The sequence below is a fragment of the Sus scrofa genome, chromosome 1 (assembly GCF_054392235.1).
Source record: "Sus scrofa isolate SSC_HxYL_T2T_F1_AM1 chromosome 1, Sscrofa_HxYL_maternal_Yorkshire_Landrace_v2.0, whole genome shotgun sequence".
Classification (NCBI taxonomy): Eukaryota; Metazoa; Chordata; class Mammalia; order Artiodactyla; family Suidae; genus Sus; species Sus scrofa.
In genome coordinates this window covers 176,575,648-176,602,377 of record NC_139383.1, presented here as the reverse complement: position 1 = coordinate 176,602,377, position 26,730 = coordinate 176,575,648, and the positions used below count along the sequence as shown (strand labels likewise).

The following is a 26,730-nucleotide window of genomic DNA, read 5'->3' as shown; positions in this document are numbered from 1 at the left end:
TCTGACATTTGCTGTGAGAACCTGGTAGAGCTCCTGGAGGTAACACTCACAAAAATGTAGGTGCCCCTATGAGGCTGGGCCTCCCTAGAGTTCTTAAATCTCAGACTTGTCCCCACAGAGCTTTCAGCAATTCACCAATCCAAGTGGAGGTTTGCCTCCCCTACTGCGGGTTCCCGGGGAGGCTACCCAGGGCTTTCCACTCTGGTAAGTTGTGACCATCCACCTACTGTGTCTCAACTTTTGGAGCCATGAGTTTACCCTGTGACCTCGCTTCTCTGACAGATCTAAGAAGACTTGTTTATTTTCAATTTGTTCAGCTTTTTACCTGTTAGGACAGAGCAGAGACTTCCAAGCTTCTCATTTGCCCAACTGGAAACTGGAAGTCTCTCTTTTGCTTTGAGGTTTGCATGAGTTACTTGTCCCGTCTCATTTTTTATTTTTTAATTTATTAATTAGTATCATTTTGCTTTATAGGGCCACAGCTCACGGCAATGCCAGATCCTTAACCCCCTAAGCGAGGCTAGGGCTCAAACCCTCATCCTCACAGACACGAGTCAGGTTCTTAACCCATTGAGCACAACAGGAACTCTTATATTTTCTTCTCTCAACTTTAGAGTTTTATTTTTTCACATTGAGGTTTTTTGTCATGTAGAGTGTCCTTTTTCTACTTGGTATCAGGCAGGAATCCCATTTTGTTTTTCTCCATCTAGCAAGCTGGTTAAAACTGCCCCTTCTTCATTGATGTATGATTCCTCCCATCCATATACTCATGGTCTGACTCTGAGTTTTCTATTCTATTCCATGGTCTATTGGTCTGTTTTTGTGCAAAAGGATGTTGCTGAGGTTTTTTTTGTTTTGTTTGTTGTTGTTGTTTGTTTGTTTGTTTGTTGCTTTTTAGGGCTATGCCCACAGCATATGGAGGTTCCCAGGCTAGGGGTTCAATCAGAGCTACAGCTGCCAGCCTACACTACAGCCACAGCAATGCCAGATCCAAGCCACATCCGTGACCTACACCACAGCTCACAGCAATGTTAGATCCTTAACCCACGGCGTGAGGCCAGGGATTGAACCTGCAACCTCATAGTTCCTAGTCAGATTCACTTCCACTGCACTACAACGGGAACTCTTGTTTTGCTTTGTCTGGCTTATAACCTGGCTGTGTAGCATGCTGCTCTTTACTTTCATAAGGCTGACTTAATCTGGCTCATCCACATCAATTTTAGAATGAGCTTATTAAGTTCTGGAAAATATACCTGGAATTTTTATTGGGATCTCATTGCATATATAAATTAATTAATAAAGAACTGATTTCTGGGAGTACCCATTGTGCCTCAGCAGAAACAAGCCTGACTAGTATCCAGGCGAGTTCAATCTCTGGCCTCACTCAGTGCGTTAAGGATCTGGTGTTGCTGTGGCTTTCGTGTAGGCTGGCAGTCACAGTTCCAATTTGGCCCCTAGCCTGGGAATTCCATATGCCGCAGGTGTGGCCCTAAAAAGCAAAAAAATAAAATAAAAAATAAAAATAAAAAGTAAAGAACTGACTCCTATAGAGTATTAAGTCATTTCATACAAGAGCATATAATTTCTCTCAATTTATTCAGGTTAATTTCTACATGCTTTATTAGAATTTTATAGTTTTCTCCATTGTTTTCCTGGACATTCTTAGTTAAGTTCATTCCTAGGTATTGTACATGCTTTTCTGTTGCTATCGTAAGTAGAATTTGGTTACTGCTGGTGAAGAGAAATTTTACGGGTTTTTTTTTTGGGGGGGGCAATATTGTATCTAGAGGTTTTACTGAATTCTCTTAACAGTTTTAACAGTCTATCTGTTGCTTCTCTTTTTTTTCAAGACGAGTGAAAATATTATCTTGGAGTTTGCCTTGTGGCACAGAGGAAATGAATCCCACTACTAACCATGAGGTTGCGGGTTCGATCCCTGGCCTTGCTCAGTGGGTTAAGGACCTGGTGTTGCCGTGAGCTATGGTGTAGGTCGAAGAAGTGGCTCAGATGCTGAGTTACTGTGGCTGTGGTATAGGCCGGTGGCTACAGCTCCGATTAGACCCCTAGCCTGGGAACCTCCAAATGCTGTGGGTGTGGCCCTAAGAAGATTAAAAAAAAAAAAAAGAAAATACTATCTTTACATGATGATAGTTTGGAGTTTGTTTGGTTTTTTTTAATTATAGTTGATTTACACTGTTGTTTAGTTTCTGGTGTATAGCAATATGAATCAGTTTTATTTATTTTCTTTCTTTTTTCTTCGTTTCTTTTTAGAGCCACACCTGCAGCATATGGAGGTTCCCAGGCTAGGGCTGAATCAGAGCTATAGCCGCCAGCCTACACCACAGCCACAGCAAAGTTGGATCCGAGCCAAGTCTGTAACCTACACCACAGTTCACAGCAACACCAGATCCTTTTACCCACTGAATGATCCTCGTGGATCCTAATCAAGTTCTTTACTGCTGAGCCATGAGAGGAGCTCTCAGATTTTCATATTCTTTTCCATTATGATTGATTATAGGATATTGAATATAGTTCCCTGTGCTATACAGTAAGACCTTGTTGTTTATCTTGTTTCTTTTGTTTGGTTTTGTTTATTTTTCTTTTTAGGGCCACACTTGTGGCACATGGAGGTTCCCTGGCTAGAGGTCCAATCAGAGCTATAGCTGCCAGCCTACACCACAGCCACAGCAACGCCAGATCTGAGCCATGTCTGTGACCTACACCACAGCTCACGGCAATGCCGGATCCTTAACCCACTTAGCAAGGCCAGGGATCGAACCCAAAACTTCATAGTTCCTAGTCAGATTCGTTAACCACTGAGCCAAGACGGGAACTCCTATCTTTTTAATTTTTTTTTTATTTTTTTATTTTTTTCTTTTGGCCATGCCTGCAGCATGCAGAAGTTCCTGGGTCAGGGATCAAACCCAAGCTACAGAAGTGACGATGCCAAATCCTTAACCACTAGGCCACTGGGAAAGACTCTATTTTATTTTATTATTTTTTGTTTTATTTTATTTTATTTTGTCTTTTTGCCATTTCTTGGGCCGCTCCCACGGCATATGGAGGTTCCCAGGCTAGGGGTCGAATTGGAGCTGTAGCCCCCGGCCTAAGCCACGGCCACAGCAATGCAGGATCCAAGCCACATCTGCAACCCATACTACAACCCATAGCAATGCCAAATCCTTAACCCATTGAGCAAGGCCAGGGATTGAACACTCAACCCCATGGTTCCCAGTCAGATTCGTTAACCACTGAGCTACGATGGGAACTCCAAAAGCCTCTGTTTTATATATATTACATTTATGTGCTAATCCCAAACACCTAATTTATCCCTCCCCCACCCTCTTCCCCCTTTGGTAACCATATGTTTATTTTCTATGTCTATGAGTCTGTTTCTTTTCTCTTTTTTTTTGTCTTTTGTTGTTGTTGTTGTTGTTGTTGCTATTTCTTGGGCCGCTCCTGCGGCACATGGAGGTTCCCAGGCTAGGGGCTGAATCGGAGCTGTAGCCACCGGCCTACGCCAGAGCCACAGCAACGCAGGATCCGAGCCACCTCTGCAACCTACACCACAGCTCACGGCAACGCCAGATCGTTAACCCACTGAGCAAGGGCAGGGACCGAACCCGCAACCTCATGGTTCCTAGTCGGATTTGTTAACCACTGCGCCACGACGGGAACTCCTGTTTCTTTTCTGTAAATAAGTTTGTATCATATTTTAGATTCCACACATAGGTGATATCACATGATATTTGTCTTTCTTTGGGGGGGTGGGGGGGTCTTTTTAGGGCTGCAGCCGTGCCACATGGAGGTTCCCAGGCTAGCTGTAGCCACCGGCCTACACCACAGCCACAGCAACATGGAATCTGAGCCACATCTTCAACCTACACCATAGCTCCTGGCAACGCTGTATCCTTAACCAACTGAGCAAGGCCAGGGATTGAACCTGAGCCCTCATGGATGCTAGTCAGATTGGTTTCCTCTGAGCCACTATGGGAACTCCGATATTTGTCTTTCTCTGTCTGACTTACTTCACTTGGTATGATCATTTCTAGGTCAATCCATGTTGTTGCAAATGACATTATTTCATTCTTGGTTATGGCTGAATAGTATTCCCTTGTGTGTGTATGTATACACACCCACAATATATATACAATGTATACATAATAATATAAATCACATATTCTTTATCTATTTAACATGATTATAGTTTTAGCTCCTCTTCTAATCCATCTATTGCTTATTCTTTCTTCCCAATAGCTTTGTCTACATCTTCCATTATTGTATATGTTGAATGGCAATGGTATCGTTGGATTCTTTGTTTTTTCCAGATCTTTAAAAGAATGTACTTAAAGTCTCTTCATTAAATATGTTTGCTTTAAGTTTTTGACATATTACCTTTATCAAGTTAAGACTATCCCATCTAGAAATAAAAACAAAAATAAACCAATGGGACCTAATCAAACTTAAAAGCTTTTGCACAGCAAAGGATAACATAAAAAAAAAAAAAGACAACTGACAGAATGGGATAAAATAGTTTCAAAAGATGCAACCAACAAGGGCTTAATCTCCAAAATATATGAACAACTCGTACAACTCAGCAGCAAAAACAAACAAACCAAAAAAAGAAAAAAAAAAAAAAAACAATTGAAAATAGGTAGAAGACCTGAATAGACATTTCTCCAAAGTAGACATACAGATGGCCAATAGGCACATGAAAAAAGCTCAACATCACTAATTATTAGAGAAATGCAAATCAAAACTACCATGAGGTACCACCTCGCACCAGTCAGAATGGCCATCATTAGTAAGTCTACAAATAACAAATGCTGAAGAGAGGGTGGAGAAAAGGAAACCCTCCTTTTGGTGGGAATGTAAATTGGTACAATCACCATGGAAAACAGTATGGAGGTATCTCAGACAACTAAATATAGAACTACCAGATGATCCAGCTCCTGGGCATATATCCATACAAAACTTTCACTGAAAAAGATACATGCACCCCTATGTTCACAGCAGCACTACTCACAATAGCCAAGATGTAGAAACAAATTAAATGTCCATCGACAGATGAAAGGATTAAGTTGTGGTGCATGTACACTGTAGAATACTTCTCAGCCATAAAAAAGAACAAAATAATGCCATTTGTAGTATCACGGATGGAACTAGAGACTCTCATACTAAATTAAGTCAGAAAGAGAAGGACAAATACCATATGATATCACTTATATATAGAATCTAATATAGAGCAGAAAGGAACTTATCTACAGAAAAGAAACAAACTCATGGACCTGGAGAACAGATCTGTGGTTGCCAAGGGGGAGGAGGAGGGAGGGGAATGGACTGGGAGTTTGGGGTTAGTAGATGCAAATTATTGCATTTGGAGTAGATAAGCAATGGGATCCTACTGTGTAGCACAGGGAACTATATCTAATCACCCATCATGGAACATGATAGAGGATAATGTGGGAAAAAGAACATATATAACTGGGTCACTTTGCTGTACAGCAATAATAGACAGAATGTTGTAAATCAACTATAATTTAAAAAAAATTTTTTTTAAAGAATTTCTCTCCTACATCCAGTTTGCTAAGTTATTACAGGATCATAAATAATGAACTTAATAAAATGCTTTTTCTTCAATAGAGATAATTGTCTGATTTTTGTTCTTTATTAATGGAGAGATATCTGATATTGAGCCTACCTGAAATTTCTTGTGATAAATCCTACTTGATCAAAATGTATTTTTTAAAATATATAACTGGGTTATATGATTGGGTTAGTTAGCTGCTATTTTATTTAGGTTTTTTTTTTTGCTATTTCTTTGGGCTGCTTCTGCGGCATATGGAGGTTCCCAGGCTAGGGGTCGAATCAGAGCTGTAGCCACCGGCCTATGCCAGAGCCACAGCAACGTGGGATCCGAGCCGCTCTGCAACCTACACCACAGCTCACGGCAATGCCAGATCGTTAACCCACTGAGCAAGGGCAGGGACCGAACCCGCAACCTCATGGTTCCTAGTAGGATTCGTTAACCACTGCACCACAACGGGAACTCCTATTTAGGATTTTTTTATCTACAGTATAGCTGAAACAAGTCTATTCATTTCAATTATTGCTTTGTTTTCACTGATTTTGGAACCAAGATTATACTGGCCTCATAAAATGACCTAGGCAGCTTTTGCTCATGTCTAATTTTTTTTGGAAAATAGGAATTAACTGTTCCTTGAAATTTTGGTACAACACCAGAAGTTTGTAAACCTTTTACTACTATGACTCCTCCAGCCTCATTGTTTTTTTCTGTTTACTACCTGATTTGAAAGACTTGGTTTAAATTAATAAGTGTACAACTTTTTCTGTCCCCAGGTGCCTGCACACTGTAAAGCACACACAGCCCTCAAGAACGGTACCATCAGGGAGTTCCCTGGTGGCCTAGTGGTTAGAATTTGGTGCTTTCCCTGCTGTGGTCCAGGGTTCAATCACTGGTCTGGGAACGGGGATCCTACATCAAGCCTCTGCATGTCTCCTTGGCCAAAAAAGAAAAAAAAAGAATGGCACCATCACACACTCAAACTTGTCTGCTTCAATCAGACTGTCAACTTTTTACTCTCTGGGAGTAAAAAGGTAGAATCCCTTAGCCCTTCCTCGAGGCTCCTCCTTAGCCCTCACCTTTTACTGTTGTTTCTTTTTATTTTGTCTTGTTTGGGGGTTTTTTGTTTGTTTTCTTTTTAGGGTCACACCCATAGCACAGGGAAGTTCCCAGGCTAGGAGCTGAATCAGAGCTGCAGCTGTCAGCCTACGCCACAGCCACAGCAATGCAGGGTCCAAGCTGCAGCTTGCCCCAATGCCAGATCCTTAACCCAATAAGCGAGACCAGGGATGGAACCTGCATCCTCACAGACAAATGTGGGGCTCTTAACACATTGAGCCACAATGGGAACTCCTCACCTTTTACCTTTGAATAGATGACTCGGTCTCTATTTCATTTTGCTTTTTAGGGCCATGCCCACAGCATATAGAAGTTCCCAGGCTAGGGGTTGAATCAGAGCTGCAGCTGCAGCCTACAGCCTAGGCCACAGCCACAGCAACATGGGATCCGAGCCGCCTCTGCGACCTACACCACAGTTCACGGCAACACCGGATCCTCAACCCCCAGGGATAGAACCCGCAACCCCATGGTTCCTAGTCGGACTCGTTAACCACCGCGCCACAACGGGAACTCCGGGATTTGTTTCTGCTACACCACAACGGGAACTCCTCAGCCTCTACTTTATTGAGCAATCTTGACTCTCACCTACCCACTTACAGGCAGTTTATCCACACCCAATCACAGCTCTTTCTGACAATGAGGTGGCCCTTCTTAAATCTAAGACAATTCCTATAAATGTGCTTCAAAACACCATCCTTTTCTCCCAGGGACCTTGGTCCTTTAGACGTCCTCTCTCTCTCCTGAAATTTTCTTTTCTTTTCTTTATTAATCTTTTTAGGGCTGCACCTGTGGCATATGGAGGTTCCCAGGCTAGGGGTCTAATCAGAGCTGTAGCTGCCAGCCTACGCCAGAGCCACAGCAACGTCAGATCTGATCCGCATCTGCGACCTACACCACAGCTCATGGCAACACTGGATCCTTAACTCACTGAGCGAGGCCAGGGATCGAACCTGCATCCTCATGGATGCTAGTCAGATTCATTTCCACTGAGCCATGACAGGAACTCCTCTCTTGAAATTTAAACCCTCCCTCCCCACAGGGATCCTTCTCCTCATTCCAGCAACATAATTGAATCTCACCCATCCCCAAAAAATCCCTCCTTTGTGTGCTTTGGGACAGGCATTCTCACGCACTGCAGGTGGGAGTGTAAACTGGCAAGATTTTTCTGGGAAGGACTTTGGTAAACTGAATCAAAAGCCTGAAAAATATTTGCACCCTTTGTCCCAGTAATCCTACCTCCAGAAATCCATCTAAGGAAGTAATCAGAAATGCTGACAAGGAGAGATGTTTAAAGATGTTAATCTCACTGTTATTTTAACAGCAAAAATTGGAAACAATCTAAAGTTTCAACATTCAGGGATAGGTTCAATAAAGTTTACTTAAATATAATGAAATTTTGTGCAGTCACTAAAAATATTCTTAAAGAAGAGCCAACATGGGAAACAACGTTATAAGTGAAAACAGCAGCGTATAAAAAATACATACAGTACGGGGCAGATTTTGTTATATATAAAAATGGCTAACGCTTCTGGAATGTTAGCTATTATATACAGCCTCTCACTCAATCTTCACAACATTCTTCTGCAATTAACACTGTTATTCATGTTAGGTAAAGAAAGAAACCAGTTAGAAAGAAAAACATCAATGTCTACAGGGAAGAAGAACAAGGGTAACTGATGAATTTTATTTTCTTCATGCTCTTTTTTATTTTCCAACTCTTTAACAAGGAGGTATTATTTTTTTTTGTCCAACAGAAATATCGAATTTTTCTTCTCCTTTCTAGTTTATATATGTGAGGACTGAAGAATCGGAACAATACAGAGAAAATGAAAACTCTCCACCCACTACTGCTATTCCAACCACAGAGAGAGTCCACTGTGGACAGTCTGGCTGTTTAATATTTGCCTTTAATTCGTATTTGGCTTTGGTATTTATATTTGCTTTTCCATTGCGAATGTAGACATATACACTTGAAAAAGCAAACGTGATCATCTTACCATGTCAATACTTAAAACTCGCTAATCTGGGTCCTTTTGGGAGGCTGCACTTTGGTTTCTGTCCTGAGGGATGTCCAGGGCCCCTTTCCAAGTGGTGAACCATCTCTGGTCCTGGCCACCCACCCCAAGGGCTCCGGGTTTAGGACCTGGAGAACTGCGTTCTGGCAGAAGCCATTTACTAGCTGTGTGACCAGAGGCTAACCACTTTTGCTCTCTGAGAGTCTGTTTCCCCATCCTTCAGATGGCCGTTACAGCTCTTGCCTTGCCCAGTTTACGGGGACACCGCGATGCTACAAATGCTGACGGCTGTGACCGGTTGGTTAAGTGCTGCCCCTAAATCAGTCCTCTTCAGGCTCCTCCCTTCTGCCTCTCCATTTCCCTGCAGCCGGAGAGATTCTTCAACTTAAGTAGAAAAGGAGGCTGGAGGGCCGCGCGAAGGGAAGGGACGTGGTCTCCAGGCAAGCTCTAGAAACCTAGAAGCTCGAAACTGACTTGTGAACCCCGCTTGGGCTGACTCGAGAGTCTTCTGACTGGCATCTGCGGAGGAGGAATCTCTGGAGGTGGAAGCAAAAAAACAAATGCCTAGAGTGCAGCGGCGTGTAGCAGAGGAAAGCACTAGAGGGCTCAAAACGCTGCCTTGCGTCCACCTCCAAAGTGGATTTTAAAGGCTCTGCAAGAGCGAGCCAGAGCAGAGGCGAGGGCCTTCTCCTGCGGAGCCGCCGCCCCCTGGTGGCGGCGTGCACATGTTACAGCTGCTTGATAGGCCCCGCCTCCTCGCGCAGGGGCTGTGGGCTGTAGGGATTGAGTTGCCATTCACACGTCCTGAAACTAAAGAGCCCTTAGCCAGTTCCAACCAAAACTGAAACGTGCCGGAAAGGGGAGGTCAGGCCTAGGTGAACCAGGACTGGAACCTGGGACTCCAGATGTCTCACCCAGTGGATGATTACAATTTATGGTAATCGTTAAAGCAAAAAGCCCTAGGCAATGAAGAGTTTATTCCAGTTATTGGAATAGGGAGAAGGGGCATGAACACCAAATGTCTGGTGGGTTTTTTTTTTGTTGTTTTTTGGGTTTTTTTTTTTTTTGTCTTTTCTAGGGTCACTCCCGTGGTATATGGAGATTCTCAGGCTAGGGGTCTAATCGGAGCTGTAGCTGCTGGCCCACGCCAGAGCCACAGCAACACCCGATCTGAGCTGCGTCTGCAACCTACACCATGGCTCATGGCAACGCCGGATCCTTACCCCACTAAGCAAGGCCAGGATCGAACCCTCAACCTCATTGTTCCTAGTCGGATTCATTAACCACTGAGCCACGATGGGAACTCCCCAAATGTCTTAAAGAAAAGGAAGTCGCCTAAGGTTTCAGAGAGGCAGGTGACCAGGGAGTCATCAGCCAGTCTCATGGGAATAGCAACAAAGGAGGTACATGGGTTGTTTTCTTGGCATATGCGAGAGCAAGGAGGTCCTGTTTCCCCAGAACTTAAGGAGGTGGGGAGTTTCTTATTCCTCCCTGCCTTTCAAGAGCACAGGACTCAGATAAAACTCAACGCTCTCATAATAAATGGCACAGACTACTTAAGAGGTGAGCATAGCGAGGCCCAGGTCATGCATCTGTGGATTTTAGTAGTGAGACAAGATTCCAACCTGCTGATACGAAACAACAAAGAGTCCCCAACCTGCAGTTTAAAGTTCCCTCTAAGCATAAAATCATAAAGTTACTGTGCAAGAGAGGAACTGAGCCAGCAGCAGAAATGACCTGCTCAGTCATGGCTTTTGGTCTGATGGAGCGTATCAGTGACCTGCTGGACTCACCCAGGAAAAGTGTTGGGATTTACCCCTAGAAAGGCAGGGTGGAGGCTGTGAAAATACAGTGAGGTCCCCTGGTCAAGTCTCGGGAAGGCCCAGGGCAGTTGTGGGATTCGGCTACCATGTCTCTCAGCCAGGCTGTCTATCTGTCTCTCTCTATGGCCCCCACTCTGTTTCTCTTCCTGCCCAGCTCCTCCTTCACCCACAGTCTCTCCTCTCCCATGACTTCAACTGGCACCTGGCCCCTTGTGGCCACCCCAGCCCTTGAATCTACCCAACCTCCAGCTGTAGAGCCCACCACTGACTGCAGCTTCCTCTGGGTCTTTTAAGACACTTCTCCATGGCCAGCCTGTATTTTCAAGCCAGGCCCCAAATCACCGAGTGCTCTGCCTGCGATTGGCCCAGCCTCTGGTACGCAGCCCAGCCAGGCCCTTGATTGTTCAGGGTGGGGTGGGGTGGGTGGGGTTAAATGATTGGCTTCTGGCAGGGGCTGGGACAGGGCAGCTGCCTGTAGAAGTATCAGGAGCAGCTGCATCCAGGTGGTCTGAGGCTACAGTTTGGAAACCCAGGCTAGAAGTGTCATCCCCTCCAAGCACTTGCGCCCTCTTGTGGGTCCTGGGCTTCGTCTGCAGGAGGGTGCTGACTGAAGAGGGCAGTCTAAAGGACTGGAGAGAAGGGGACTCCCCTGTGACAATCTGGACTGTGGTCCCAGCAGTACCCCTGACCCACTGGCCCAGCTGCCCAGCCTCTTTGACAACGACCTTCCTTCCTAGCCTGAGGGTTCACGCCCTACGAGAGTGAGAGCGGTTGGCCAAAACTGGCCCTTTGCAGCCTGTTTCTGCTTGGTCTGCGAGCTCAGAATGGCATTTATGTTCTTATATGAAAAACACCGAAAGGAGAAGAATATAGCAAGACATGGAAATTATATAAAATTCAAATTTCAGTGTCCATAAATAAAGTTTGGGGTGTTTGTTTTGTTTTTTCTTTTTAGGGCTGCACCTGCAGCATAGGAAGTTCCCAGGCTAGGGGCTGAATCATATCTCCAGCTGCCAACCTATGCTACAGCCATAGCAACATCGTATCCGAGCCGCATCTGGGACCTACACCACAGCTCATGGCAATGTTACATCCTTAACCCATTGAGTGAGGCCACAGATTGAACCCACATCCTCATGGATACTCGTCAGATTCTTAACCCACTGAGCCACAACGGGAACGCCCATAAATAAAGTTTGGGTTTGTTTTTTGTTTTTTGGTGGTTTTGTTTGTTTGCTTGCTTGCTTTTTAGGGCTGCACCTGTGGCATATGGAGGTTCCCAGGCTAGGGGTCAAATAAGAGCTGCAGCTGCTGGCCTACGCCACAGCCGCAGCCATGACAGATCTGAGCCATGTCTGCAACCTAGGCCACAGCTTGTGGCAATGCTGGAGCCTTAACCCACTGGGAGAGGCCAGAGATCACATCCTTATGGATACTGGTCAGGTTCTTAACCCACTGAGCCACAACAGGAACTCTCCCAGCTGTATCTTAATCCATTAGCCCTCAGGGAGGGGTGATCTGACTCTAGTCCAAATACCCTGGCAATTCAGGTACCACCCTTGACAATCAACAGTGTCCATCCCACTGTACAAAATGGCTTTCTGGTAACCAGGGAAGGGGACAGGTGGGGTACTGGAGGTAGGGACAGCAGTTCTAGAATGCATGTCTTTACTGTGCTTCTCTGGTGTATCTTTATTACCCCTCTGCTCTGGCCATTCTTCTGCCCTGAATGCCCTTACTGCCCCCTCAACCCCTTTACCAGGCTGCCCTCCTTTGAGACTCAAGTTGGCTGACACCTCCTCTGGGAAGCATCCCCCAACTCTCCCTTTCCTTCAGGGGTGCCCCTCCTTTGTGCCCTCCCTTCTTGCTTCCATCTCTGGGCTCATCCTAGCTCCTGAGCTCCTTGAAGACTTAGCCAGGCCTTGTCCTCAGTGCCTGGGACATAGAGGAGGTTCAGTAGATGTTTCCTGGATAAACTGATTCTGAGGGCTTGGATTCAGTAGTGGGGGTGATTTTTCAGAAAGGGATTCAAAGACTTCCTTTTCAACTCTCTCCCATGATGCAGGGTAGCAAGGGCATCAGCCTGAGTTTCAATTCCTGCTTCACCACTTAAGAGTTGGGCAAGTTACCTGACCTCCAATATGTCCTCACTCCCCCAGTTCCTCATCCACAAAATGGGAATAATGATAGTACTTACTTCCAAGAGCTGTTGTGAGGGTTAAATCAGATATTGCTTAGTACAATTTCTGGAGGTAGGGACAGCAGTTATAATTAATTAATTATAATTAATTAAATAATATTATTTTATTATTGTTATTACTATGTCATATGCCCCCCTTGCCCACCAGCAGGACTCACTGCTGACCCCAGGAGCTGTGCAGAGAACAGGCTGGCTCTCTCTCCAGCCCCTCGCAATCCATAAAACCATTGTTACACCATCAATAAAACAAAGGTTCAGACTGGAGCCTCACTGGACTCCTGTAACAAAGATAGCATAATTCATCTTTTAAAATTTGGGGAAAATATAATAAAGAAAAATATCAAGCAGCCTAATATATTTTGGTGTATCTTTTCTACTGTCTTTTTCTTATGAATATTAAATTCAATTTTAATCATACTCTATATATATTTGCATTCTGCTGTCCAGAGTAGCATCATAATCATGCCTGCTATGTTATAGATAAGGCTGAATACACCTTTTCCCGATTTTTCAAGAAAGATAAATTTTTTAAATGTTTCAATCATGACTCAAATAGAAACATACTGAATGCATTCAAAAATACGGAGTTCCCGTCGTGGCGCAGTGGTTAACGAATCCGACTAGGAACCATGAGGTTGCGGGTTCGATCCCTGCCCTTGCTCAGTGGGTTAACGATCCGGCGTTGCCGTGAGCTGTGGTGTAGGTTGCAGACGCGGCTCGGATCCTGCGTTGCTGTGGCTCTGGCGTAGGCCGGTGGCTACAGCTCCGATTCAGCCCCTAGCCTGGGAACCTCCATATGCCGCGGGAGCGGCCCAAGAAATAGCAACAACAACAAAACAACAACAACAACAACAACAACAAAAAACGTTAAAAGCAAAAAAAAAAAAAAAAAAAAAAACACAAAAATACTCTCTAACTCATTATAAACCTAGGACCCAGAAGGATGGTATAACCAGTTTAAAGGCAAAAGTATGGCCAAAGCCATCCTGAGAAAGAAAAACTAAGATGGAGGAATCAGGCTCCCTGACTTCAGACTATACTACAAAGATGCAGTCATCAAAACGGTATGGTTCTGGCACAAAAACAGAAATATAGGTCAATGGAAGAAGACAGAAAGCCCAGAAATAAATCCACACACTTACGGTCAACTAATCTATGAAAAAGGAAGCAAGAATATAACATGGAGAAAAGACAGTCTCCTCAATAAGTGGTGCTGGAAAACTGGACAGCCACACATAAAAGAATGAAATTAGAACACTCTCTAACACCATACACAAAAATAAATTCAAAATGGATTAAGACCTAAATGGAAGACCAGATTCTACAAAACTCTTAGATGAAAACGTAGGCAGGACACACTTTGACAAAAACTGCAGCAGCATCTTTTCAGATCCATCTCCTAGAGTAATGAAAATTAAATTAAGCATAAACACAAGTGGGGGGAGTTCCCATTGTGGCACAGCAAAGATGAATGCAACTAGTATCCAAGAGGATTCAAGTTCAATCCCTGGCCTTGCTCAGTGGGTCGGGGATCTGGTGTTGCTGTGGCTGTGGTATAGGCTGGCAGCTTTAGCTCCGGTTCAACCCCTACCCTGGGAACCTCCATGTGGATGGTCAACCAGGATCTGCTGTATAGCACAGGGAACTCTACCAATATTCTGTGATAACCTATATGGGAAAAGAATGGATGTGTGTAGATGTATAACCATATCACTTTGTTGTACAGCAGAAATTATCACAACATTGTAAATCAACTATGCTTCAATACAACTTTTTAAAATGGGGGGAGACTTTAAGGAAATGCAGTGTGGCTGATCGTAATTTTCATATATGACCATGCCAACATATATATGTATGTAATGTGTGTGGATATGTACATATTCATGTACATGTATGTACATATGTGAACATCCCACTCGTTTGTCTTATGTAGTGATACTGATGCACTTCCATTCCATCTGGGTGGACTTTTATTATAATAGGATATAGCAGAAGATGACAGTGAATGATTTTATTTTTTTTGGCTTTTCAGGGCCAAACCTGCAGCATATGGAAGTTCTCAGGCTAGGGGTCGAATCAGAGCTACAGCCACTGGCCTACACCACAGCCACAGCAACTCAGGATCCAAGCCACATCTGTGACCTACACCACAGCGCACAGCAAAGCTGGATCTTCAATCGAACCCGCATCTTCATGGATTCTAGTCAGGTTCATTAACTGCTGAGCCATGAAGAGAACTCCCTGAATGGTTTGTGAGTCATCAAACTCATGTGGCTTCCATCTGGCTCTCCCTCTGGGGGCTGCTTGCCCTTAGAACTCAGCCCCTACATTGCAAGGAAGTGCAGGCTACCAGCCTATGCCACAGCCACAGCAACGCCAGATCTTAGCTGGGTCTGCAACCTACACCATAGCTCACAGCAACGCTGGATCCTTAACCCACTGAGCAAGGCCAGGGATCAAACCCACAACCTCATGGTTCCTAGTCAGATTCGTTTCTGCTATACCATGATGAGAACTCCAAAAATTTATAGATTTTTCTTGAATTTGATAGTTGGAGAAACATGGGTCCAAGAAAGCTTTTTACAATCTTGAAGGTATAAACAGAATTAAAACAATAAACTGTATACTTTTCAAATCACAGAAGGTAAAAATAAATAAATTGTACACATCACAGAAAGCAAAAGAGAGAGAGAGAGAGAAAGCAAAAAAGCATAGATGAAAACATGAAAAGAAAGCCCAAGCATGAAAATAAGACCAAACCTGCCAGAATCAATATAAATTAAAAGTCAGGAGTTCCCGTCGTGGCGCAGTGGTTAACGAATCCGACTAGAAACCATGAGGTTGTGGGTTCGGTCCCTGCCCTTGCTCAGTGGGTTAACGATCCGGCGTTGCCGTGAGCTGTGGTGTAGGTCGCAGACACGGCTCGGATCCCGCGTTGCTATGGCTCTGGCGTAGGCCGGTGGCTACAGCTCTGATTCAACCCCTAGCCTGGGAACCTCCATATGCCGCGGGAGCGGCCCAAGAAATAGCAAAAAGACAAAAAAAAAAAAAAAAAAAGTCAAAGACCCTCCAACTGAGTAAGCACAATTTCATTACCACAATGCACCCATTTACTGTATATAAAATAGAGCTAAATGTACATCCTTTCCATTTGTAGCATCTGCACATTAGGCAGAAGAGCCTTCCAGGCGGACTCGTCCCCAGTGTGGCTCAGCCCCAGATCCATAGGTTTTACTCGCTGGTCTCCAGGTGCACCTGGGCAGACTCAGGCCAATGGGGGGCCCAGGGCCGACAGAAGTGACCGCTTCAGGAGGTCATACCTTTGTGATAGGGAGCACTTGCCCAGTTTTCTGGCTGGAGCAACCCCCCCACAAGCAGTGGGGGGTCAAGCCTTCCTCCTATGGTGCCATGTCTCTGACCTCCTACCTGAACATTCTAAGCCAGTTTGGGTTTTTTTGTTGTTCTTTCTGACCGGGCCTACTGCACGCAGTTCCCAAGCCAGGGATCAAACCCCGGACATGGGTCACAGCAGTGACAATGCTAGATCCTTAACCTGCTGAGCCACAGGGAACTCCTCTAGGCCAGTTTAGAGGGTAAAACATGCACCAGCTGCTGACCATACCCGCTGGCAGGGCCACACTAATTCCTCCTGGACTACTGCCAATCATTTTTCCACTTTTTCTCAAAAGTTCTGTTTTCATCTTTTTCTATGTCTTAATTAGCTTTTAAATTGGAAAGCTGGCAGCTGAGATATCAGGGAAAGTTGTTTAAGGCCATTTGAGGTATAAAAGCTTGTTAGCCCTTATTTTCATAGGAGATGCTTTGTAAAAACTGTTGAACATCTGGGGCTCCGCCGCGTGCTCTGAGCACAGTAATGACTGAGGCCGGGCCCCTTGCCCTGGGGAGGCGCCCACGGCCTGCGGAGGTGGGGCGGGAAGGCAAGCAAGTAAACAACGAAGTCTAAGACGAGCAGAAGGAAATAAGTGCTAAATATAGGAGCTGCAAGGCCGGGACAGGGAGGAGGGGGCCAATCACGCTGATGGAGGGATGAGAGAAGGCTTCCTGGCGAGTCTGCGGGACCTCGCTCCGAGCCCACAATGTAAGTCTAAACGCAGAAACATCCCTACACTTCCAAGGTGCCGCCAACATTCAGAGCCTGGTCGTCCAGGGGCAGCTGAGTCACCTTGAGGGAAAGGTCCCCTCCCGGAGCAGGGAAGCTGTGACACTCGGAAGGCTTGTGGGGGAAGGGCAGATGAAAAAGGATCACATGGGGTTCAGTGGGTAGCAGACAGTTCACAGCCAGTTGTGCTTACAGACCCTTAGCCCAACCTGCTGGGTAAGAGGATTATTTTTCCCCTCCAGCTTCTGCTCCTGCCCCACCCCCTCCTGCTATCCCCTCATCAGGGCCCAGGATGAGGGGTCCTCGTGCAGGAGATCCCAGCCCTGAGAACTTCCAGGTTTCTGTTACCTAAATGATCAGAGGGGTAAGTCTAGGGCGTTTTCTCAGCCCCAGGTTGGAGAGGAGGTAGGAATGAGATAGGGGGCTGGTTGAGTCCAGCCCCAGGAAACACGGGTGGGTGTCTCAGCAAAAAGGGACGGGGAAAACTCATATTTATTGAGTGCCTCCTCAGAGCCAGACACCACAGAGCATTAGGTTACCTCATCTTTGTAATGCTGCAAATATTTACTGAGCACCTACTCTGTGCCAAACACTGTTTTAGGCACTGGGGATACCATGGTAAACAAGAATCATGCTCCTCATGCACAAATATTTGACATAATTTCAGAGGCAAACACCTTCCACCAGTATTAAGTACTGTGAAGAAAATAATGGGGAAAAGAATGGAAGGAGGTGCCATTGTCAGGAAGTAGTCTGGGAAGGACTCTTGGAGGAGGGGACATCTGAGCAGAGACCTTTATAGGATTCAGTGAGGCTTCCCCATCTAGAGCTGAAGAAATAAACCTCAGAGACGTGCAGCGCCTTTCCTAGATTACAAAATTCCAGAGACGTCTCCAGAAGAGAGTTCCTCCAGATTCCAGTCTCAGGGGTAATAGTCAGAGGCACACTTGACCCTGAGACTCTCCCTTCACAGACCCTCAGACCAACCCACCTGGTAAGAGGTCAGCCCATGGGCTCTTTTGCTTTCTTTCCTACCTTCCCCCTTCTCTCCCTCTTCCCCGCCCTCTGCCTCTTTGTTTTTACATCATTTTATTAAAAATAAACACTAGGGAGTTCCCATCCTGTCGCAGCGGAAACTGGGAACCATGAGGTTGCAGGTTCCATCCCTGGCCTCTATCAGTGGGTTAAGGATCCGGCGTTGCTGTGAGCTGTGGTGTGAAACAGCAGCTGTAGCTCCAATTGGACCCCTAACCTGGGAACCTCCATATGCCGGGGGTGTGGCCCTTGAAAATACAAAAAATTAAAAAATAGGAAAATAAACACTGGGGCGGAGTTCCTGTCGTGGCACTTGGAAATGAATCCAACTAGGAACCATGAGGTTGCAGGTTCGATCCCTGGCCTTGCTCAGTGGGTTAAGGATCTAGCGTTGCCGTGAGTTGTGGTGTAGGTCGCAGATGCAGCTCGGATCCTGAGTTGCTGTGGCTGTGGTGTAGGCAGGCAGCTGTAACTCCAATTGGACCCCTAGCCTGGGAACCTCCATGTGCCTCAGCTGCGGCCCTAAAAAAAAGAAAAAAAAAGAAAAAAACACTGGGGAGTTTATAATAAATAAACACACAAAGGTTCAATTAATGAATAATTATAGGAAGAATACCTGAGTAACCAGTGCTGAAGTGAATGAAATTTTGCTGCTGTCCCAGAAGCCTTCATGTGTTCTTTTCCAATTTCTTGTCATTCATGGTAACCTTCCTTGTTTTCCTTAGCATTTTTTACAATCTATATGCATCTCCCTAAACAATATAGTTTAGTTTTGCCTTATTTTGAACTTTATATAAATGGTATAACTTTGTACATGTTGTGTCTACTTTCTGTCAACATCATGTTTGCAAGATTCATCCATGTTGCTGACTGTATTCGTTTGCTCGCTGCCACAACAAAGGACCAGCTCTGTATGTGTCTCTGTCCAAATTTCCTCTTCCTATAAGAACATCGGCTCCACTGGATTGGGTTTCACCCATACCACCTCCTTGCTTTAACTTAATTACATATGTAACTAAATATGGTCACACTCTGAAGGATGGGGATTAGGATTTCAACACATGAATTTGGTGGGTGGGAAAATAAAATTGGGTGGGAGTGGGGGAGGTAGAATTGGGCCTAACACTGGATGTGCTGTAGTTGACTCCTTTTTGTTGCTGTGTGGTAATCTATTGCTCGAATATACCACAGTGAATATACCCCCTCTGCTGTCACTGAGCACTTGAGTTGTGTCCGGTGTGAAGGTCATTACCAACAATGCTGCTTTCAATATTTTACCTGTAACTTGGGGCAAGTGTGCATGAGTTTCTTTAGGGTATATAATCAGAAACAGATCAACTAAGTCATAGGGTAAGTTTATCCTCAATTTTATTTGTTTATTTTGCTTTTTAGGGCTGCACCCATGGAGCATATGGAAGTTCCCAAGCTATTGAACTGGAGCTGTAGCCACTGGCCTACACCACAAGCACAGCAATGCCGGATCCTTAACCCACTGAGTGAGGCCAGGGTTTGAACCTGCATCCTCATGGATACTAGTCAGATGCGTTTCCACTGAGCCATGAGAGGAACTCCCTCCTTCAACTTCTTACTTCAGCTTATGGGTAGAGCCTCACCCCAAGTCACAGCACCCCCTCCTTCCTGACCTGCTGCTATATTGTCCACACAGGACATCCAGCAAGAACCCTGAAACCCTGTATGCTGTTAGTGAACATTCCTTCCCCTTCTTGATGCTCTACAAAAAGGAAAAGCAATGGCTGAGGAGCATTTACTGACTGCTACCTGAGGGCCAGGTCATATGCCAAGGACTGCTAATTGCCTGTTCACTGCCATTCTCTTCCTTTAGTTACCCATGTTATTCGGGGCAGTGACGTGCATCCTTTGCCACCTTCCTCCTTCCTGAAGCCTGGAACTCAGAGCTCGTGCAGCTGTCTTGGATCATGATTTGTTGCCCTAAAGGGTAAAAGATCTCACCTGGCTCTGTGACAATGGCACCATCAGACCAGACCTTGAAAGACAACCTGTTCCACACAGGAGAGAAATTAACCTCTGTTGGTTTTGTTGGTTTGTTTGTTGGCTGTACCCATGTCATATGGAAGTTCCTGAGCCAGGGACTGAATCTGAGCTGCAGCTGTGACCTACACCACAGCTATAGAACCTTAACCCACCGCACCAGGCAGGGATCAAACTCATGCCTCCACAGCAACCTAAGCTGCTGCAGTCAGGTTCTTAACCCATTGTGCCACAATGGGAACTCCCATAACCTCTGTCATCTTAAAGCCACTGTTATTTGGTTTTCCACTACATGAGGCACCACCCAATCCTGACACTTAATGGAAAAATACATGTTTCTGGTTAATTATTAATATGTTTGCTTGAGCTAAGTTTTGCTGCTTCCATTAAAATCATTTTTGCTGGTCAGTAAATTATAACATATTTAAATATCCACATGTAAAGTTTTATTTTTCAAATAGCCCTAGGACCAGTATTTTCATGCTGATATGAAATATTGAGATACGGTGTCTTGAATAGCTTTAAAATTAGGTGCTCCCTAAGAAACGAAGTATTCTTTACTCTCTAAGAAGTTGTCTTGTTTGTGACAGCTACACATAGCCAAATATCAGGATACTCAGGGGTAATGAATTCATCTTTTTGAGTGGAATTAGAAGCAAGGACTCACAGAGAACTTCCTGCCTAAGTTAGCCAGGCTGCATCCAATTCAGAGTAAGACTCTCAAGTCATGGCTTTTACAACCCATGACTGGAATGCAATAAAGATATGGGTCATAAGTCACTGTCAGATAACAGGTTAATGTGTTTGGTCACAGAATCATTATTAAAATGGGAAGTGGGGGAGTCCCCACAGTGGTGCAATGGGATCAGCGGCATCTCTGCAGCACCAGGATGCAGGTTTGATCTACAACCTGGCACAGTGGGTTAAAGGATCCAGCATTGCCTCAGGTCAAAACCGTGGCTCAGATCTGATCCCTGGCCTAGGATCTCTATGTGCAGTGGGACGCCTCCCCCCCCTGCCCCCCGCACCCTGCAAAAAAAAAGGGAAGTGGTGTACACACCACACACATTAACACACATTAATGAGGAGGCTGCATGGGATGCAGGAGTGAACCTTGTGAATTTGGACAGGAAAGCCTTGTACGCCTCACTTAATCTGAGCTTCAGTTTCCTCATCTGAAAACAGTGCCTTATAAACATGGGTGTATCATGAGTATCAAATGAGAAAATGCATATAAAATACTGGCATAAAGGAAGCACTCGATAAATGTTAAATAGTGTGAGTTTGTTTTCATTTTTAACCTGTCAACAGGCTAAGTGGGCTCAAAGAAAACCAATCTGTCACTTCAGCAGAAGGCCTTAATCCTTACTCCAGCCACATGCGTCATCCCCCCGCCAGGCCCTGGGGAGAGGCGGCAGAAGCCCCAACCCTGACACTCAGCCTAGGGTGGGTCCCAGGGCCCACACCTCCCAAAGACAACAACACCCCTCATCACCAGAGCCTAGAAGAGCTGACTGTAAGTACAGATTGAATTTCTGTTTTTACTTAAAGCCCCTAATTTCTGGACATTTATTTGGGGGATTACAGTGGTGGCTTAAGCTACTTTAAGATGCTGTAAGTTGAAGCCTTTCCTTCACTTGGCTGCGAAAGTTTAATTCAGTCTAATTATTTCATATGGCATTGACTATAATAGTTTCATAATTTCTAGTATATTAAGCACTTAATATGTTGTGTCATTTGAAATCACATATTAAATTCAGCAAAGTACATTTTAATGAGAGTTAAGTGGTGTGAAAATATTAATACATTGTGATGGTTCATCTTGGCGCTCATATTTTGTAGGTTGGTTCCTGATGCACAAAGGCCTGGCTCACCAGGTGAGGGAAGCATTTAACGGCCTGGGGCTCAAATGGGTGTCTGAGCAGACAATATACCAAACTTTACCGTGGCATTCCTCATGGGGACTTGGGAACTGCAAGGCAGGCAGGGAAATCATTACTTCCATTTTTGAGAGGAGGAAGCTGAGGCTTATTGCTGGGACATCGCTTTGGCCCCTTACTGACTCTGTTCCACAGCTGCCCGTCAGTGTAACCTGGGGGAGTGAGTGATGTCTGGATCCCAGGAGGGAGGACTTAGAGGAGGTGTCAGACACCCCCAACCCTGAGTCCCACAGAGAAACTGACAGAGCCACAGAGAGGCCGGCCGACTTTGTACTTGGACTTGGCAATTCCTTTGGAACCCTCTTTCAGAGCACACACCAGATTTGAGAGAGCATTCCAGAATCCTTCAAATTGTATTCTCATATTCCTTCTAGGTGCAAAGTTAACTCTTGAGTCAGAGTCCAAGACAGAGAGATCTGAGAGCAAATTCCCGTGTCACTGATTAGCTGTGTCACTTTACCTCTCTAGGCCTAGGCTTTCCTCATCAGCAAAACTGAAGTTAGAAACCCCCTCATGCTTCTCTCTCAGAGACATTAAAATGAAATAGGACATTAGAAGAGCTTGTGTTGATCACAAAGGGCAAGGAGTCATACTAAGCTGAGTGAGCAGGAGTTAGTGAGTCCCCGTGGTGTTCCTTCCCAGCAATGTAACTGCATTTTAACCACAGCCTTTGGTAACTCAAACCCAAAGAACAGAAAACCTCTAGGTGAAAACAGTGCCCATAGTAGCTCAGAAAGGTGGTGGGGGGGACCTAAGAAAAAATTCACAGTAGCTAAGAAACAGTTCCTGTAGTAACTTTAAAAAAAAAAAAAAAAAAGCAACTGTCTCTTCCCCACAACTCACCTTCCTCCTCCCTGGGCTTCCAGGGCTCAGGGGCAGGTGTCAGGTCCCAGACCCTAGGTCCACAACTGCCCCTGTGGACTGTTCCTGGGATCTCCTATGCCCCAAGGATGACCAGCATGCTCTACTCTTCTAATAAAGAAAACAAAAAATAGTGTTGAACGTTAACAGCTTGCTAATTTTAGCCTTGAAAAAGTCCTTCATTTACCTAGTTACAAAAAAACCACAGCAGGTTAAAGCTGACAGAAATAGTTAGACATCATCTCTAGGACACTTTCCTCACTTTGCAGAAGATAAAACAGGACCAGAGAGGTCCAAGGAGTTGGCCAAGGTCACAAAGACAGGCACAGGGAGGAATGGGAACTAAAATCCAGATCTCTCTTCTCTGTTCCACAAGTGCTCAATTAGAAAAAAACAAACGGAACAAACAAAACCCCACCTCTGGCTCAAAATAACACATGCTCATGTAGCCAGAAGCCAGGAACAACCTGGTGCATCTCCTGCTGGTTTCTGCAGTAAGGCATTTATGAACCCATGAGATGTACCTGTCCCTGTGACACGTGTGCACATCAACTGTGTCGAAAAGGCTCTCCTTCTAAATAAATGAATAAAAACATGGATGCTAATTGAAGATTAGCATCATCTCCCATCATTGCTAATACGCTTTTTAGTTATTTGCAATTCCCTTTTGTAAATCTGAGAGAAACATCATTGCCCAAATTAGCTCTTTTCGCTCAATAAAGGCCATATTAGCATTCTGAGGTTTGTGTTTGCTTGCTGCTTATTTAGAGAGAGGTCAAATGAGAAGTTGGGCTGCCTGCACCTGATTTCCATTTCACTGAAAAGGGGGAAGGAGTTGGTCCTCCAGATTCCCCAAAGGCCAGGCCAGGTGCTCCCTGGCTGGGGCTGAGTCAGGTTCACAGTGAAGAGCCAGCGCTCAGCCTAGACCACCCCTGAAGGACTAGCCCAGATGGGTGAAACTGACTCAGGTGGCCCCAAGGTCTTCCTCTGACTGGTACTATCTGTCCTGTCCTCTGAGGGCTGCATCCCCACCATCAAGCCACAGCTCGACTGTCCCCTCCCTCCTGTCCACCCACTGAAGTGGCAGGCCTTCATTCCCCAGCCACGGCTCTGTCCCAAATGTTCCTTCCAAGCTGTCTCAAGACCGAGAATGCTCTCCCCTTGCTGGAACAGAAGCAGCTCCATGACCACAGCAACCCTAATCACTCGATCACCCCTGCAACCTCAGCGCTCACGTCATAGGACCTTGATATTTGGTGAAAAAATGAAAGCAGGAAGTAAAGTCTGAACTGTTAAGGTCTTGGGAATATTGTTTAAGAAAAAGGCAGGCTACACTCTTGGCCCCCATCTTTTCTCTCTTGAATCCCACCGTGAAAGCAGACTTGCACCCATATCACGACTTCTTTCACCACTGGCAGGATCATTTTAGCCTTAATAATTTAACCAACTAGAGCCTCAGTTTTCTAACCTTCAAACTGGGGGGCGCGGAGGGGGTTGGGGGAGGAAACCGATTAGGTTAAGTGCCTGCCCCGGGACTAGATTAAAGAGTGGTGACATTTCCCAAAGCGCCACGACTCCCAAGTCACTCTAAGCAAAGCCAGGAACCCAGAGTGGACACCCTCCCTCTTCCCCTTGGCCTCCAGCGCGGGGTGGGTCAATAGGCAACCCCCCACCGAGGAAGCAGCGGGACACCGGCGCCCGGAGCCGCAGCCCTAGGCCGCCCCGCCCAGCCTCTTCCGGTTCGCGGTCGGTGGCTCCAGACCTCGCGGTGGTTATGGGTCCTAGCCTGACCATCGGTTCGCAAACGTTTCGGGGGCACGGACTCCACTTCTGTGGGGCCCTCATTGGCACCACGGTCCCAGGCCCTCAAAAACCACTCGCGCAGTGCACACGCTTCTCCGCGTAGTTCCGGGTACAATACGCCGCCGCATCCCCCTCCGCCACGCGCCAGGAGGACTCCAGGGACAACCGCTGGGCTCGCAGACCCGCAATAGTGAGAGAAGCGCTAGGGGAACGAGCACCACGTGACCGAGCGTGACAGTAAGGCGCGCGGAGGTCGGGCGGGCAGAGGGCCAATTTCCCATGGTCCCTTCATTTGCATATAATATGTAAGAAGGTTAAAGAGACAATTCTACTTAACTCTCCCAAAATCACAAAGATATGATGACAGTATGTGTGACATAGAAGGTCATAAATCCTCGAATACTTTTAAATTGAAAAAAATTACTCTTCTATAGTCACCATAATCAAAAAAGTTTTTATGTTCTTGGCTTTATATACCCTCTGAGAAGACCCAGCCGTCGTGCTCGCTTCGGCAGCACATATACTAAAATTGGAACGATACAGAGAAGATTAGCATGGCCCCTGCGCAAGGATGACACGCAAATTCGTGAAGCGTTCCATATTTTTGTCCTAGGGTTTACCTGGTTGTAGAGTTTGTACCTCGATGTAATCTTTTCACATACAGGTATTACTTTTTGACACAAAGGAAACTATAGTCACCGGACATGGAGTAAAAGTGTGGGCAGTCAGATTCATCAGTTTGTCGTGCTATTTACATCTAGCCCTTGGGCCCCAGTCTTCAGTCTCTCAAATCTTGCCTCTGCTTCCCTTTGCACTATCCTGGGTTCTACTCTACCTTACACTTAAGGAAAAGGTCTCACTAAAGTTGATCCGTTTCACGTCCAAAACAAAACAGAATCTTACTGCTACCATAAGCATAAGTTATACTATACCAGGGACTTGGAGCAATGCTGACCCCTCATGCTGCCTCTGAATTTAAAATAATAATACCTGCACACTCCTTACTGAGCATCAACCATGTGCCAGGGCCTTCACGGATTTCTCTTTTTAATAATCCTGACAGCCCTGCCTTGTGGGTGTTACTGACACCAGGTCACAGGAGTAGAGCCACCTGGGCATGATCATGTAATTAGTAAACAGCCAAAGCAAGGCCTGAAAAGACCTTTAGAGGCAAAGACCCTGAGAAGACAGGGATCCTGTCCCCAGGTAATTCAGTTGCAAAAAAGCACAGTCCTGATGGGTAAGATGGGGGGCGGGGGAGGGGGGCAAAGGAAGTTCAGATTTCCTGTGATGTTTGTCAGTGATTTTTGAGATAGCAATTTCTTTCCAATAGAAAAATATTGGTGCATGTGCTTTGCTGGTGCCTGAGCATGCAGGTAGTCCAAGTCTCTACACCCTCTGGGAGCCCAGTCGGTTGCCTCGCCAACCCACTCCCAGGCTCTGTGGTCACCTCAGTCAAGGCAGATGCAGGATCACAGAGCCCCAGAGCCTCCCCAGGGCAGCAGTGTGTCCCCTTCCTGTGGGTGCTCAGAGCTGTGGAACAGTGTTCCATCAGGATCTATTTCTGATGTCTTCAGTAGAGGTGAAATGATCCTTTCCAGGTAACAGCCAAGAACAGGGATCTATGACACCTCTTTGATTTTTTCCTTTCTTTCCCCAGAGATGCCTGGTTCCTTAGAAGCCACTTGAGCAATTGAGTGAGTAGCGATAAAGGTCCCTTGCTGGGATGCCCAGCGTTGGTCTGTCTCTCTCCCCTTCTAAAGAAACTCCTCATTCTTGGTCCTTCTTGTTGGCAAAACCTGTCTCAGAGCAGAAATTAGGAAAGACACAGGCTATAAAACCAAAGACCTAGCTGACTTTCTCAGCTCTGCTCAGTTCTATGAAGTAGGTTATCTTTTTCTCCTCGTGGTATAGATGAGGAAACTGAGGCATAATGATATTTAAAAACTTACCCAACCAATGTCACACAACTAGTCAATGGCAAAGAAGGGACTGAGACCTAGGAAACCTGGCTATGGAGTTAACCAAACACTACTTCTTTGGGGGTGTAGAGTGGGAGATAAGGCTGCTTAGAATTAATGCAAAGAGCATGCTTTTGTTGATATTTTGCATTCAAGGACAGGAGTCACATTTTTGCACAGGACCAAGGCTATACTTTAGATCAGGTTAGCTGGGAGTGGGTGGAGAGTTATGTGCCCAGCGACCTTGCAAAATTAGAGG

The 26,730-nt window shown here is 45.5% G+C and overlaps 1 protein-coding gene and 1 non-coding gene across 4 annotated transcripts in view; one reads left to right on the top strand and one right to left on the bottom strand.

The window, feature by feature from the left end:
* The window catches only part of PIAS1 (protein inhibitor of activated STAT 1), a 325,250-nt gene that overhangs the window by 295,564 nt on the left and 2,956 nt on the right, over positions 1 to 26,730 (bottom strand). Inside the window, exon 2 of one of the 3 annotated variants that reach the window (XM_084979204.1) lies at positions 22,690 to 22,818. The exons of the other annotated variants lie outside the window; for them this stretch is intronic. The gene's annotated coding sequence lies outside the window, so the exon portion shown is untranslated. The remainder of the gene's footprint in view (positions 1 to 22,689; positions 22,819 to 26,730) is intronic. 3 annotated transcript variants of the gene reach the window in all.
* On the top strand, positions 25,010 to 25,116 carry LOC146406870 (U6 spliceosomal RNA). The gene has a single exon (XR_014832517.1). It is a non-coding gene; the product is annotated as a U6 spliceosomal RNA (small nuclear RNA).